The sequence below is a fragment of the Schistocerca cancellata genome, chromosome 8, assembly GCF_023864275.1.
Source record: "Schistocerca cancellata isolate TAMUIC-IGC-003103 chromosome 8, iqSchCanc2.1, whole genome shotgun sequence".
In the NCBI taxonomy this organism is placed as follows: Eukaryota; Metazoa; Arthropoda; class Insecta; order Orthoptera; family Acrididae; genus Schistocerca; species Schistocerca cancellata.
The window spans coordinates 49,727,930-49,741,996 of NC_064633.1; positions in this window are offsets into that span (position 1 = coordinate 49,727,930).

Consider the following 14,067-nt stretch of genomic DNA (forward strand, 5'->3'; position numbering starts at 1 on the left):
AATTTTTCCGTGTGTAGATCGTCAAATCCTGCATATGTCCAAGCAAATCTGAACATGTTCTGGAATTTTGGAATGTCTGAACTTTGATAACTGTCTGAAAATAAAAAATTAAATTTTTCACTCGAGGAAAGACTTGAACCAAGGACTTTTCATTCCGCAGCTGCTCACGCAAACCACGGGACCACGGCGCTCCTGGGCTCACAGTAGTTTGTATATTTTGCTTATTTTTTTCATAGTTCCACAAAACTTCTTCCTGTTTTCTCGATTGATCTGTGTTGAGTTTCTCAAGGCCTATCCGCTGTGCCAACTTATAACTAAATCTGAGGGGGGTGCGATGGGGAGGTTCCCTTGTTAGTAGCTTGTTTGTCCGTCTTTGGAACAAAATGCATCACTTATTCTGCGTATCTGGGATCCGACACTTTGTTTGTAGCTTTGTGGTGGTATTTGTTTGTAGCTTTGTGGTGGTATGTAGCATGAGATGTCTACGCACAGGCCAGGGCTACTGGTTTGCTTACGCGAATGATGGCGCCCTATAGCGATTCGGATGGATTCCATAGGGTGTACAACGGACGTATTTGGCCGCTCTGACATCAGTGAAAGTTAATTATAATGCTTCTCAAACCACTGTACAGCGGATCTGTCTCCGTAACACAGGCAAGTATCTGCTGAAAGATGACATCACCGTCGGCGAAGGCACCGAGCACGAAGGGAAGCAGGTGATTTACAGCTGTCGGTATATCTTCGATTAGTAGGACAGGTCCCATGCAAGCACAGGAGAATGTCTCCCATAGTATAATACTGCTCCCACCAGCCCGCGTCCGTGGCGCGCTGTGTGTTTCCTGGTTCGATGACGGCTCTTGTGGAGAAGACTAGCGACCTAGTGTAGCAAAAATATGATTCTCCCAACGAGCAGACACGTTTCCATTGATCGAGCGTTGAACCCCTGTGGTCCGACGCCCATTGTAATCGTAACTGACGATGTCGTCGAGTCGACATGTAAGCACGTAGGGATGCTCTGCTGCATACTTCCATGTTCAACAACGTACGATGAACGGTATGCACCGAAATGTGTGTGGACCAGAATTGTGCTCTTTCGGCAGAGATCTACATCTACATCTACATCCATACTCCGCAAGCCACCTGACGGTGTGTGGCGGAGGGTACCTTGAGTACCTCTATCGTTTCTCCCTTCTATTCCAGTCTCGTATTGTTCGTGGAAAGGAGGATTGTCTGTATGCCTCTGTGTGGGCTATAATCTCTCTGATTTTATCCTCATGGTCTCTTCGGGAGATATACGTAGAAGGGAGCAATATACTGCTTGACTCTTCGGTGAAGGTATGTTCTCGAAACTTTAACAAAAGCCCGTACCGAGCTACTGAGCGTCTCTCCTGCAGAGTCTTCCACTGGAGTTTATCTTTCATCTCCGTAACGCTTTCGCGATTACTAAATGATCCTGTAACGAAGCGCGCTGCTCTCCGTTGGATCTTCTCTATATCTTCTGTCAACCCTATCTGGTACGGATCCCACACTGCTGAGCAGTATTCAAGCAGTGGGCGAACAAGCGTTCTGTAACCTACTTCCTTTGTTTTCGGATTGCATTTTCTTAGGATTCTTCCAATGAATCTCAGTCTGGCATCTGATTTACCGACGATCAATATTATATGATCATTCCATTTTAAATCACTCCTAATGCGTACTCCCAGATAATTTAAGGTATTAACTGCTTCCAGTTGCTGACCTGCTATTTTGTAGCTAAATGATAAAGGATCTATCTTTTTGTGTATTCGCAGCACATTACACTTGTCTACATTGAGATTCAATTGCCATTCCCTGCACCATGCGTCAATTCGCTGCAGATCCTCCTGCATTTCAGTACAATTTTCCATTGTTACAACCTTTAGATATACCACAGCATCATCTGCAAAAAGCCTCAGTGAACTTCCGATGTCATCCACCAGGTCATTTATGTATATTGTGAATAGCAACGGTCCTATGACACTCCCCTGCGGCACACCTGAAATCACTCTTACTTCGGAAGACTTCTCTCCATTGAGAATGACATGCTGCGTTCTGTTATGTAGGAACTCCTCAATCCAACCACACAATTGGTCTGATAGTCCATATGCTCTTACTTTGTTCATTAAACGACTGTGGCGAACTGTATCGGACGCCTTGCGGAAGTCAAGAAACACGGCATCTACCTGTGAACCCGTGTCTATGGTCCTCTGAGTCTCGTGCACGAATAGCGCGAGCTGGGTTTCACACAACCGTCTTTTTCGACGGTGCCACAGATCACCATCTAATCCTACTTTATAGAGCAGACAAGCCTCCGAATCGCACTTTCTGTGAGTTTAGTGCTTAGTGATAGTTTCACTATCCTTCTACCTCTTTCCGAAATGCTAACGACAGTAACACATTAACAGTCGATCAGCTTCGCCGTTTTCGAGATACTTGTTCACAGGCTCTGCCTAATAACAATCTGCCCTTTGTCAAAGGCGCTTATATCACGCGAGTTCCCCATTTCCAGCCCATATCTTCTCTCTGGAGTTCCTCGCCCGTGTCTGTTCCGCTTCCATACTTCTGCTACCGCGTCACATTCCCGCAACACCACCAGAGTGCATCCAGTGTCGCGGTGGGGCAGTGGCCATAGTGTTCTGGCTGATCAGTATACATCACAGCCAGTGGCATGTTAGTGACTATCTTACATACTATACCTAATCTCACTTGTGGCCTTCATACTGCTAACTGGGTGATTTGTTTTTATGCAGATGTGTCTACCTGCTCCCTATCACCTCATTAAACGTTGTCTGAAACCACATCGCAAAATACTCGTATGTTAAGTCTGCTCTCTAACATTTCATTAAAAACTGGCCGATATAACATCGCCTTAAATCTGGTAATACTTCCGTCATTCTCACATAATAGGGCGACTTACACGTTACTTTAAACGAAAGCTCCCCTAACGTAACTACATTTGGCCGGATTACCTGTCGCCTTATTACTCTCCCTAAAATACCATAAGCTTCATCGGCGGGACAACTTCTTGCCTATATAAATATCCAGCATAATGAATTCTGACGAAAACGCACTTCGTCTATTGAACTCTTTTCATGTTTGTACTCAATCCAGGCATCATCTTGTTACGAATGCCCACTATCTTTTCCAGTTTCCGTTACCACCTATAAATTAAAATTGTTATCCTATTGTGATCACCTACCTGTTGTTGTTGTTGTGGTCTTCAGTCCTGAGACTGGTTTGACGCAGCTCTCCATGCTACTCTATCCTGTGCAAGCTTCTTCATCTCCCAGTACCTACTGCAACCTAAATCCTTCAGAATCTGCTTAGTGTATTCATCTCTTGGTCTCCCCCTACGATTTTTACCCTCCACGCTGCCCTCCAATACTAAATTGGTGGTCCCTTGATGCCTCAGAACATGTCCTACCAACCGATCCCTTCTTCTGGTCAAGTTGTGCCACAAACTTCTCTTCTCCCCAATCCTATTCAATACTTCCTCATTAGTTATGTGATCTACCCATCTAATCTTCAGCATTCTTCTGTAGCACCACATTTCGAAAGCTTCTATTCTCTTCTTGTCCAAACTATTTACCGTCCATGTTTCACTTCCATACATGGCTACACTCCATACAAATACTTTCAGAAATGACTTCCTGACACTTAAATCTATACTCGATGTTAACAAATTTCTCTTCTTCAGAAACGCTTTCCTTGCCAGTCTACATTTTATATCCTCTCTACTTCGACCATCATCAGTTATTTTGCTCCCAAAATAGCAAAACTCCTTTACTACTTTAAGTGTCTCATTTCCTAATCTAATTCCCTCAGCATCACCCGACTTAATTCCACTACATTCCATTATCATCGTTTTGCTTTTGTTGATGTTCATCTTATATCCTCCCTTCAAGATACCATCCATTCCGTTCAACTGCTCTTCCAAGTCCTTTGCTGTCTCTGACAGAATTACAATGACATCGGCAAGCCTCAAAGTTTTTATTTCTTCTCCATGGATTTTAATACCTACTCCGAAATTTTCTTTTGTTTCTTTTACTGCTTGCTCAATATACAGATTGAATAACATCGGGGAGAGGCTACAACCCTGTCTTACTCCCTTCCCCACCGCTGCTTCCCTTTCATGTCCCTCGACTCTTATTACTGCCATCTGGTTTCTGTACAAATTGTAAATAGCCTTTCGCTCCCTGTATTTTACCCCTGTCACCTTTAGAATTTGAAAGAGAGTATTCCAGTCAACATTGTCAAAAGCTTTCTCTAAGTCTACAATTGCTAGAAACGTAGGTTTGCCTTTCCTTAATCTTTCTTCTAAGATAAGTCGTAAGGTCAGTATTGGCTCACGTGTTCCAGTATTTCTACGGAATCCAAACTGATCTTCCCCGAGGTTGGCTTCTACTAGTTTTTCCATTCGTCTGTAAAGAATTCGTGTTAGTATTTTGCAGCTGTGGCTTATTAAACTGATTGTTCGGTAATTTTCACATCTGTCAACACCTGCTTTCTTTGGGATTGGAATTATTATATTCTTCTTGAAGTCTGAGGGTATTTCACCTGTCTCAAACATCTTGCTCACCAGATGGTAGAGTTTTGTCAGGACTGGCTCTCCCAAGGCCGTCAGTAGTTCCAATGGAATGTTGTCTACTCCGGGGGCCTTGTTTCGACTCAGGTCTTTCAGTGCTCTGTCAAACTCTTCACGCAGTATCGTATCTCCCATTTCATCTTCATCTACATCCTCTTCCCTTTCCATAATACTGTCCTCAAGTACATCGCCCTTGTACAGACCCTCTATATACTCCTTCCACCTTTCTGCTTTCCCTTCTTTGCTTAGAACTGGGTTTCCAACTGAGCTCTTGATGTTCATACAAGTGGTTCTCTTATCTCCAAAGGTCTCTTTAATTTTCCTGTAGGCAGTATCTATCTTACCCCTCGTGAGATACGCCTCTACATCCTTACATTTGTCCTCTAGCCATCCCTGCTTCGCCATTTTGCACTTCCTGTCGATCTCATTTTTGAGACGTTTGTATTCCTTTTTGCCTGCTTCACTTACTGCATTTTTATATTTTCTCCTTTCATCAATTTTATTCAATATTTCTTCTGTTACCCAAGGATTTCTACTAGCCCTCTTCTTTTTACCTACTTGATCCTCTGCTGCCTTCACTACTTCATCCCTCAAAGCTACCCATTCTTCTTCTACTGTATTTCTTTCCCCCATTCCTGTCAATTGTTCCCTTATGCTCTCCCTAAAACTCTCTACAACCTCTGGTTCTTTCAGTTTATCCAGGTCCCATCTCCTTAAATTCCCACCTTTTTGCAGTTTCTTCAGTTTTAATCTACAGGTCATAACCAATAAATTGTGGTCAGAATCCACATCTGCCCCTGGAAATGTCTTACAATTTAAAACCTGGTTCCTAAATCTCTGTCTTACCATTATATAATCTATCTGATACCTTTTAGTATCTCCAGGGTTCTTCCATGTATACAACCTTCTATCATGATTCTTAAACCAAGTGTTAGCTATGATTAAGTTGTGCTCTGTGCAAAATTCTACCAGGCGGCTTCCTCTTTCATTTCTTAGCCCCAATCCATATTCACCTACTACGTTTCCTTCTCTCCCTTTTCCTACACTCGAATTCCAGTCACCCATGACTATTAAATTTTCGTCTCCCTTCACTGTCTGAATAATTTATTTTATTTCATCACACATTTCTTCAATTTCTTCGTCATCTGCAGAGCTAGTTGGCATATAAAGTTGTACTACTGTAGTAGGTGTGGGCGTCGTATCTATCTTGGCCACAATAATGCGTTCACTATGCTGTTTGTAGTAGCTTATCCGCATTCCTATTTTCCTATTCATTATTAAACCTACTCCTGCATTACCCCTATTTGACTTTGTGTTTATAACCCTGTAGTCACCTGACCAGAAGTCTTGTTCCTCCTGCCACCGAACTTCACTAATTCCCACTATATCTAACTTTAACCTATCCATTTCCCTTTTTAAATTTTCTAACCTACCTGCCCGATTAAGGGATCTGACATTCCACGGTCCGATCCGTAGAACGCCAGTTTTCTTTCTCCTGATAACGACATCCTCTTGAGTAGTCCCCGCCCATAGATCCGAATGGGGGACTATTTTACCTCCGGAATATTTTACCCAAGAGGACGCCATCATCGTTTAATCATACAGTAAAACTGCATGCCCTCGGGAAAAATTACGGCCGTAGTTTCCCCTTGCTTTCAGCCGTTCGCAGTACCAGCACAGCAAGGACGTTTTGGTTATTGTTACAAGGCCAGATCAGTCAATCATCCAGACTGTTGCCCTTGCAACTACTGAAAAGGCTGCTGCCCCTCTTCAGGAACCACACGTTTGTCTGACCTCTCAACAGATACACCTCCGTTGTGGTTGTACCTACGGTACGGCTATCTGTATCGCTGAGGCACGCAAGCCTCCCCACCAACGGCAAGGTCCATGGTTCATGGGGGGGGGGGGGGGGATCACTTACCTAGTTTCGCTTAATCCAATTCTGAGGTGTCGATCTTATACATTATACGATACAGTGTTTTCTTGTCATTTGTTCACAGAGTACCATCATGATTGCAAAATTAATTTATTATCTGAAATGTATTCACTTGTAATGTGTTTTCATTAACCTTATTATATAACTGCAGTCTTAATGTTCAGTACTAATAAGCAAAATACAATTCCACAATAAATTTCAAAAAATGGTTCAAATGGCTCTGAGCACTATGGGACTTAACATCTGTGGTCATCAGTTCCCTACAACTTAGAACTACTTAAACCTAACTAACCTAAGGACATCATACACATCCATGCCCGAGGCAGGATTCGAACCTGCGACCGTAGCAGTCGCGCGGCTCCGGACTGAGCGCCTAGAACCGCTAGACCACCGCGGCCGGCTATAAATTTCATAAAGTATTAATTTCAACCTCGTTTCCATCAGACAGCCAGTGTTTACAGCTGATGTGAAGCGGTAAAGTGTTCTCTTTAACCAGTACCTTCTTTTCCCTCCTGTTATCTACAGTTACTTGCAGCTAAGCTACACGTATTGTCTCAAATTATAAGTAAAGTTTTCATTGTCTCTCATTGTCACATTTTGGCATATCATCACATATCAATATTCTTATTTCATGTTCACGTAATAACTTCCACTTAAGTGATGCATGAAAGTGGGTGACTACAAGATCCTTCAGCCTCTGGTTACAGTGATGCAACATGCTGTATCACTTTCATTAGCGCTCATTAATGTTCTGGGTAATTGAGGAATGCAGAAGTAAAAGTTACAGGAGGAATGATGTAAATAGAAAGGACGGGCAAGCTAAGAGAAAAGGATAAAAGGAAAAATGTAAAGAACAACTTGTGGGAATAACTGACACAGCATATAGAAAAGCTAAAACAACCGTCGGTGAAATTAAAAGCAGGGGCGGTAACATTAAGAGTGCAGTCGTAATTCCACTGTTGTGCAGAGGACAGAGAGGACAGGTTGAAAGTCCTCTCTGATGACGTGATCGAATAAGAAACAGGAATCGACAGGAAAGAGATAGGGGATCCAATATTAGAGGCAGAATTTAAACAAAAGCTCTGAACGGCTTTGGATGAAATAAGGCAAAAAGCATAGGTAACATTCCATCAAAATTTCTAAAATCATTGGGGAAATGGCAGCCAAACGACTATCCAAGTTGATGTGTAGAATATATGAACTGGCGACGTGCCATCAGATTTTCGGAAAAATATCGTTCACACAGTTCCGAAAATAGCAAGGGCAGGAAGGACGGGAATTACCGCACAATCAGCAGCGCAAATCATGCACCCAAGTCTCTGACAAGAATAATACACAGAGGAATGGAAGAGAACTTTGAGTAACTCTTAAATAACGACCAGTGTACCTTTAGGAAAGATGAAGACACCGGAGCGGCAGTTCTGACGCTGCGGTTGACAATGGAAGCACCACTGAAGAAAAATCAAGACACGTTTATAGGATTTGTTGATCTAGAAAAAGAGTTTGACAATGTACAATAGAGCAAGATGCTCGAAAGGCTGAGAAAAATAGCTGTAAGCTATAGGGAAAGACGGATAATATACAAGAGGGAACAGTAATAAAGAACGAAGGGCTCGGATAAAAAAGGGCGTAACACAGAGATGTAGTCTTATGTGCCTAATGTTCAGTCTATTCATCGAAGAAGAAATGATGAAAGTAAAAGAAAAGTTTAAGAGTGGGATAAAAATTCGAGGTGAAATGATATCAATAACATGATTCGCTGATGACATGCTATCCTCAGTGAAAGAGAAAAAGTATTACAGGCTCTGTTGAATGGAAGAAACGAGAACAGCGAGAACCGTGGATCACAAGGTAGACGAAATTTAAGAAATTCCGCTCGCTGCACTGCAAAATGACCCGTGACACACGGAGCATCGAGGACATAAAAAGTAGACTAGCACAGACAAAAAGGACGCTTCTGGCCAATATACACTCCTGGAAATGGAAAAAAGAACACATTGACACCGGTGTGTCAGACCCACCATACTTGCTCCGGACACTGCGAGAAGGCTGTACAAGCAATGATCACACGCACGGCACAGCGGACACACCAGGAACCGCGGTGTTGGCCGTCGAATGGCGCTAGCTGCGCAGCATTTGTGCACCGCCGCCGTCAGTGTCAGCCAGTTTGCCGTGGCATACGGAGCTCCATCGCAGTCTTTAACACTGGTAGCATGCCGCGACAGCGTGGACGTGAACCGTATGTGCAGTTGACGGACTTTGAGCGAGGGCGTATAGTGGGCATGCGGGAGGCCGGGTGGACGTACCGCCGAATTGCTCAACACGTGGGGCGTGAGGTCTCCACAGTACATCGATGTTGTCGCCAGTAGTCGGCGGAAGGTGCACGTGCCCGTCGACCTGGGACCGGACCGCAGCGACGCACGGATGCACGCCAAGACCGTAGGATCCTACGCAGTGCCGTAGGGGACCGCACCGCCACTTCCCAGCAAATTAGGGACACTGTTGCTCCTGGGGTATCGGCGAGGACCATTCGCAACCGTCTCCATGAAGCTGGGCTACGGTCCCGCACACCGTTAGGCCGTCTTCCGCTCACGCCCCAACATCGTGCAGCCCGCCTCCAGTGGTGTCGCGACAGGCGTGAATGGAGGGACGAATGGAGACGTGTCGTCTTCAGCGATGAGAGTCGCTTCTGCCTTGGTGCCAATGATGGTCGTATGCGTGTTTGGCGCCGTGCAGGTGAGCGCCACAATGAGGACTGCATACGACCGAGGCACACAGGGCCAACACCCGGCATCATGGTGTGGGGAGCGATCTCCTACACTGGCCGTACACCACTGGTGATCGTCGAGGGGACACTGAATAGTGCACGGTACATCCAAACCGTCATCGAACCCATCGTTCTACCATTCCTAGACCGGCAAGGGAACTTGCTGTTCCAACAGGACAATGCACGTACGCATGTATCCCGTGCCACCCAACGTGCTCTAGAAGGTGTAAGTCAACTACCCTGGCCAGCAAGATCTCCGGATCTGTCCCCCATTGAGCATGTTTGGGACTGGATGAAGCGTCGTCTCACGCGGTCTGCACGTCCAGCACGAACGCTGGTCCAATTGAGGCGCCAGGTGGAAATGGCATGGCAAGCCGTTCCACAGGACTACATCCAGCATCTCTACGATCGTCTCCATGGGAGAATAGCAGCCTGCATTGCTGCGAAAGGTGGATATACACTGTACTAGTGCCGACATTGTGCATGCTCTGTTGCCTGTGTCTGTGTGCCTGTGGTTCTGTCAGTGTGATCATGTGATGTATCTGACCCCAGGAATGTGTCAATAAAGTTTCCCCTTCCTGGGACAATGAATTCACGGTGTTCTTATTTCAATTTCCAGGAGTGTAAATCTAATAGTGTCAAACACACGCCTAAATTTGAGGACGAAATTTCTCAGAATGTGCGTTTGGAGCACAGCATTGTATGGTACTGAAACTTGGGCTGTGCCGAAACCGGAACAGAAGAGAATCGAAGCAATGGAGATGTGTTACACAAGAACACTGAAAGCTAAATGGACTAATAACGTAACAAATGAGGAGATTCTCTACGAATTCGACAACGAGTATATGGACAGCACTGACAAGAATAAAGTACGGGCTGATAGGGCATCTGTTAAGACTTCAGGGAATAACTTTCAAGGTAATAGATGGTGCTATAGATGGTACAAACTGTAGAGGAAGACAGTGATTGGAATACATACAGCAAATAACTGAGGAAGTAGGATACAAGTGCTACTCTCAGATGAAAATGTTGGCACAGTATATGAATTTTTGGGGGGCCACATCAAACCATTCAGAAAACCAATAGCTTTTCTCTTCTGTTTACGACACACGAAGCAGATAAACCGTTCGGATTAGAAACGCTCACAATTCTTTCTGTTTTCCTCTGCTTCGCGTGCAGAGTCGAGTTACACTCCTGGAAATTGAAATAAGAACACCGTGAATTCATTGTCCCAGGAAGGAGAAACTTTATTGACACATTCCTGGGGTCAGGGACATCACATGATCACACTGACAGAACCACAGGCACACAGACACAGGCAACAGAGCATGCACAATGTCGGCACTAGTACAGTGTATATCCACCTTTCGCAGCAATGCAGGCTGCTATTCTCCCATGGAGACGATCGTAGAGATGCTGGATGTAGTCCTGTGGAACGGCTTGCCATGCCATTTCCACCTGGCGCCTCAGTTGGACCAGCGTTCGTGCTGGACGTGCAGACCGCGTGAGACGACGCTTCATCCAGTCCCAAACATGCTCAATGGGGGACAGATCCGGAGATCTTGCTGGCCAGGGTAGTTGACTTACACCTTCTAGAGCACGTTGGGTGGCACGGGATACATGCGTACGTGCATTGTCCTGTTGGAACAGCAAGTTCCCTTGCCGGTCTAGGAATGGTAGAACGATGGTTTCGATGACGGTTTGGATGTACCGTGCACTATTCAGTGTCCCCTCGACGATCACCAGTGGTGTACGGCCAGTGTTGGAGATCGCTCCCCACACCATGATGCCGGGTGTTGGCCCTGTGTGCCTCGGTCATATGCAGTCCTCATTGTGGCGCTCACCTGCACGGCGCCAAACACGCATACGACCATCATTGGCACCAAGGCAGAAGCGACTCTCATCGCTGAAGACGACACGTCTCCATTCGTCCCTCCATTCACGCCTGTCGCGACACCACTGGAGGCGGGCTGCACGATGTTGGGGCGTGAGCGGAAGACGGCCTAACGGTGTGCGGGACCGTAGCCCAGCTTCATGGAGACGGTTGCGAATGGTCCTCGCCGATACCCCAGGAGCAACAGTGTCCCTAATTTGCTGGGAAGTGGCGGTGCGGTCCCCTACGGCACTGCGTAGGATCCTACGGTCTTGGCGTGCATCCGTGCGTCGCTGCGGTCCGGTCCCAGGTCGACGGGCACGTGCACCTTCCGCCGACTACTGGCGACAACATCGATGTACTGTGGAGACCTCACGCCCCACGTGTTGAGCAATTCGGCGGTACGTCCACCCGGCCTCCCGCATGCCCACTATACGCCCTCGCTCAAAGTCCGTCAACTGCACATACGGTTCACGTCCACGCTGTCGCGGCATGCTACCAGTGTTAAAGACTGCGATGGAGCTCCGTATGCCACGGCAAACTGGCTGACACTGACGGCGGCGGTGCACAAATGCTGCGCAGCTAGCGCCATTCGACGGCCAACACCGCGGTTCCTGGTGTGTCCGCTGTGCCGTGCGTGTGATCATTGCTTGTACAGCCCTCTCGCAGTGTCCGGAGCAAGTATGGTGGGTCTGACACAGCGGTGTCAATGTGTTCTTTTTTCCATTTCCAGGAGTGTATTTGAGTACTATAATGTGGTATGCGTCCGAACTCTTACTGTGCCGACGGTAACGCGAACCATATCTTTCCGCTACTCTTTCCAGACAGACTAGAGAACCCGAATCACTTCGTTTCGGAGTGCACTATTTGGGGCAGCAGAAAGTGCACATAGTTCTTCGTCTGACAATCGTTGTTCTAATGTTAATGAGAACCCTTATAAAAATTATATCTGAAACAAGCGGATTGAATCCTGGTATTGAGAACGTACTCAGCACGATAAACAATAAAATCTGTATTATCCTTAATCGAATATTATTAAATGAATGTTCCAAATTTGGAACAGCCAGTGAGATTATCCTCCTACTAAACTGGAGTAGTTTCTATCGAATTGGTACTTACTGCACCGTCTGTTTTCTTCCTCTCAGCCTGTCTATTACGTTATGCCTCATCAAATGTAATCTCAGCCAAACTATGGAGTGAATCTTGGGAAGGAATCTTATTGCTCCAAAGTGAGAAATATCACAGATTTCCTTTATATCATCTGACGATGGCAGCAAAAAAAAATCAAATCTCAGAACTAGAGCTCGCTATATCCATTCGTCTGGTAAAATCTGTCTGTCAGAAACATATAAATGCTGGAAGTGACAGATTCGTAGTAAATCATAAAAAGAGAGAAAACTTTCACAAGCGTTCTCATGGTTTTACCTCAACTCTATATAGTTTACTAGTCGTCGTCTCCTTGTCCTTTCTACGCTGCATACTTCAGTTTTTTTCGTGTTTACTTTCGGTCGGTGTGGTTCGCGGACGTCTTTTTCCTTCTGAATTTTGTTCCTTGGAGACGAGATGTTGCTTGATCAGGACTGCGTAAGAGACATGATTAGTTTATCACATGATCATTACTACATTTACATTTAAACTCAGAGAAATATACCTCCTACTCCAAGCTCTGAAACAAAACACACAAAAGTAGCTCTCACATTGTAAAAACCAATCGTCAGATGTGGACACTGATTGCAACCTAATAGTCTCCTTTCATCTCAGAATCTACTAAACCACATTCCACATCGATGAGGGTACCACGCGTATATTTGATGCTGGCTACACACAAAAAAAATTACCCGTTAGAGAATCCAAAAGTTTTCGTAATGACCAAACTGGATAATGCTAACCTCGCAATATGGCTGCTACAATAACACTTGTGGGTTTTTACATTCCCAATGAAATCTACTGACGGAAACCCATCAGCCACCGAGTTTCACCATAACAGCATGTTGTTATCAACGGAGAGACGTCTACAGACGTTAAAGTAACCTCTGGCGTGCCACAGGGGAGTGTTATGGGACCATTGCTTTTCACAATATATATAAATGACCTAGTAGATAGTGTCGGAAGTTCCATGCGGCTTTTCACGGATGATGCTGTAGTATACAGAGAAGTTGCAGCATTAGAAAATTTCAGCGAAATGCAGGAAGATCTGCAGCGGATAGGCACTTGGTGCAGGGAGTGGCAACTGACCCTTAACATAGACAAATGTAATGTATTGAGAATACATAGAAAGAAGGATCCTTTAATGTATGATTATATGATAGCGGAACAAACACTGGTAGCAGTTACTTCTGTAAAATATCTGGGAGTATGCGTGCGGAACGATTTGAAGTGGAATGATCATATAAAATTAATTGTTGGTAAGGCGGGTACCAGGTTGAGATTCATTGGGAGAGTCCTTAGAAAATGTAGTCCATCAACAAAGGAGGTGGCTTACAAAACACTCGTTCGACCTATACTTGAGTATTGCTCATCAGCGTGGGATCCGCACCAGATCGGGTTGACGGAGGAGATAGAGAAGATCCAAAGAAGAGCGGCGCGTTTCGTCACAGGATTATTTGGTAACCGTGATAGCGTTACGGAGATGTTGAACAAACTCAAGTGGCAGACTCTCCAAGAGAGGCGCTCTGCATCGCGGTGTAGCTTGCTCGCCAGGTTTCGAGAGGCTGCGTTTCTGGATGAGGTATCGAATATATTGCTTCCCCCTACTTATACCTCCCGAGGAGATCACGAATGTAAAATTAGAGAGATTAGAGCGCGCACAGACGCTTTCAGACAGTCGTTCTTCCCACGAACCTTACGCGACTGGAACAGGAAAGGGAGGTAATGACAGTGGCACGTAA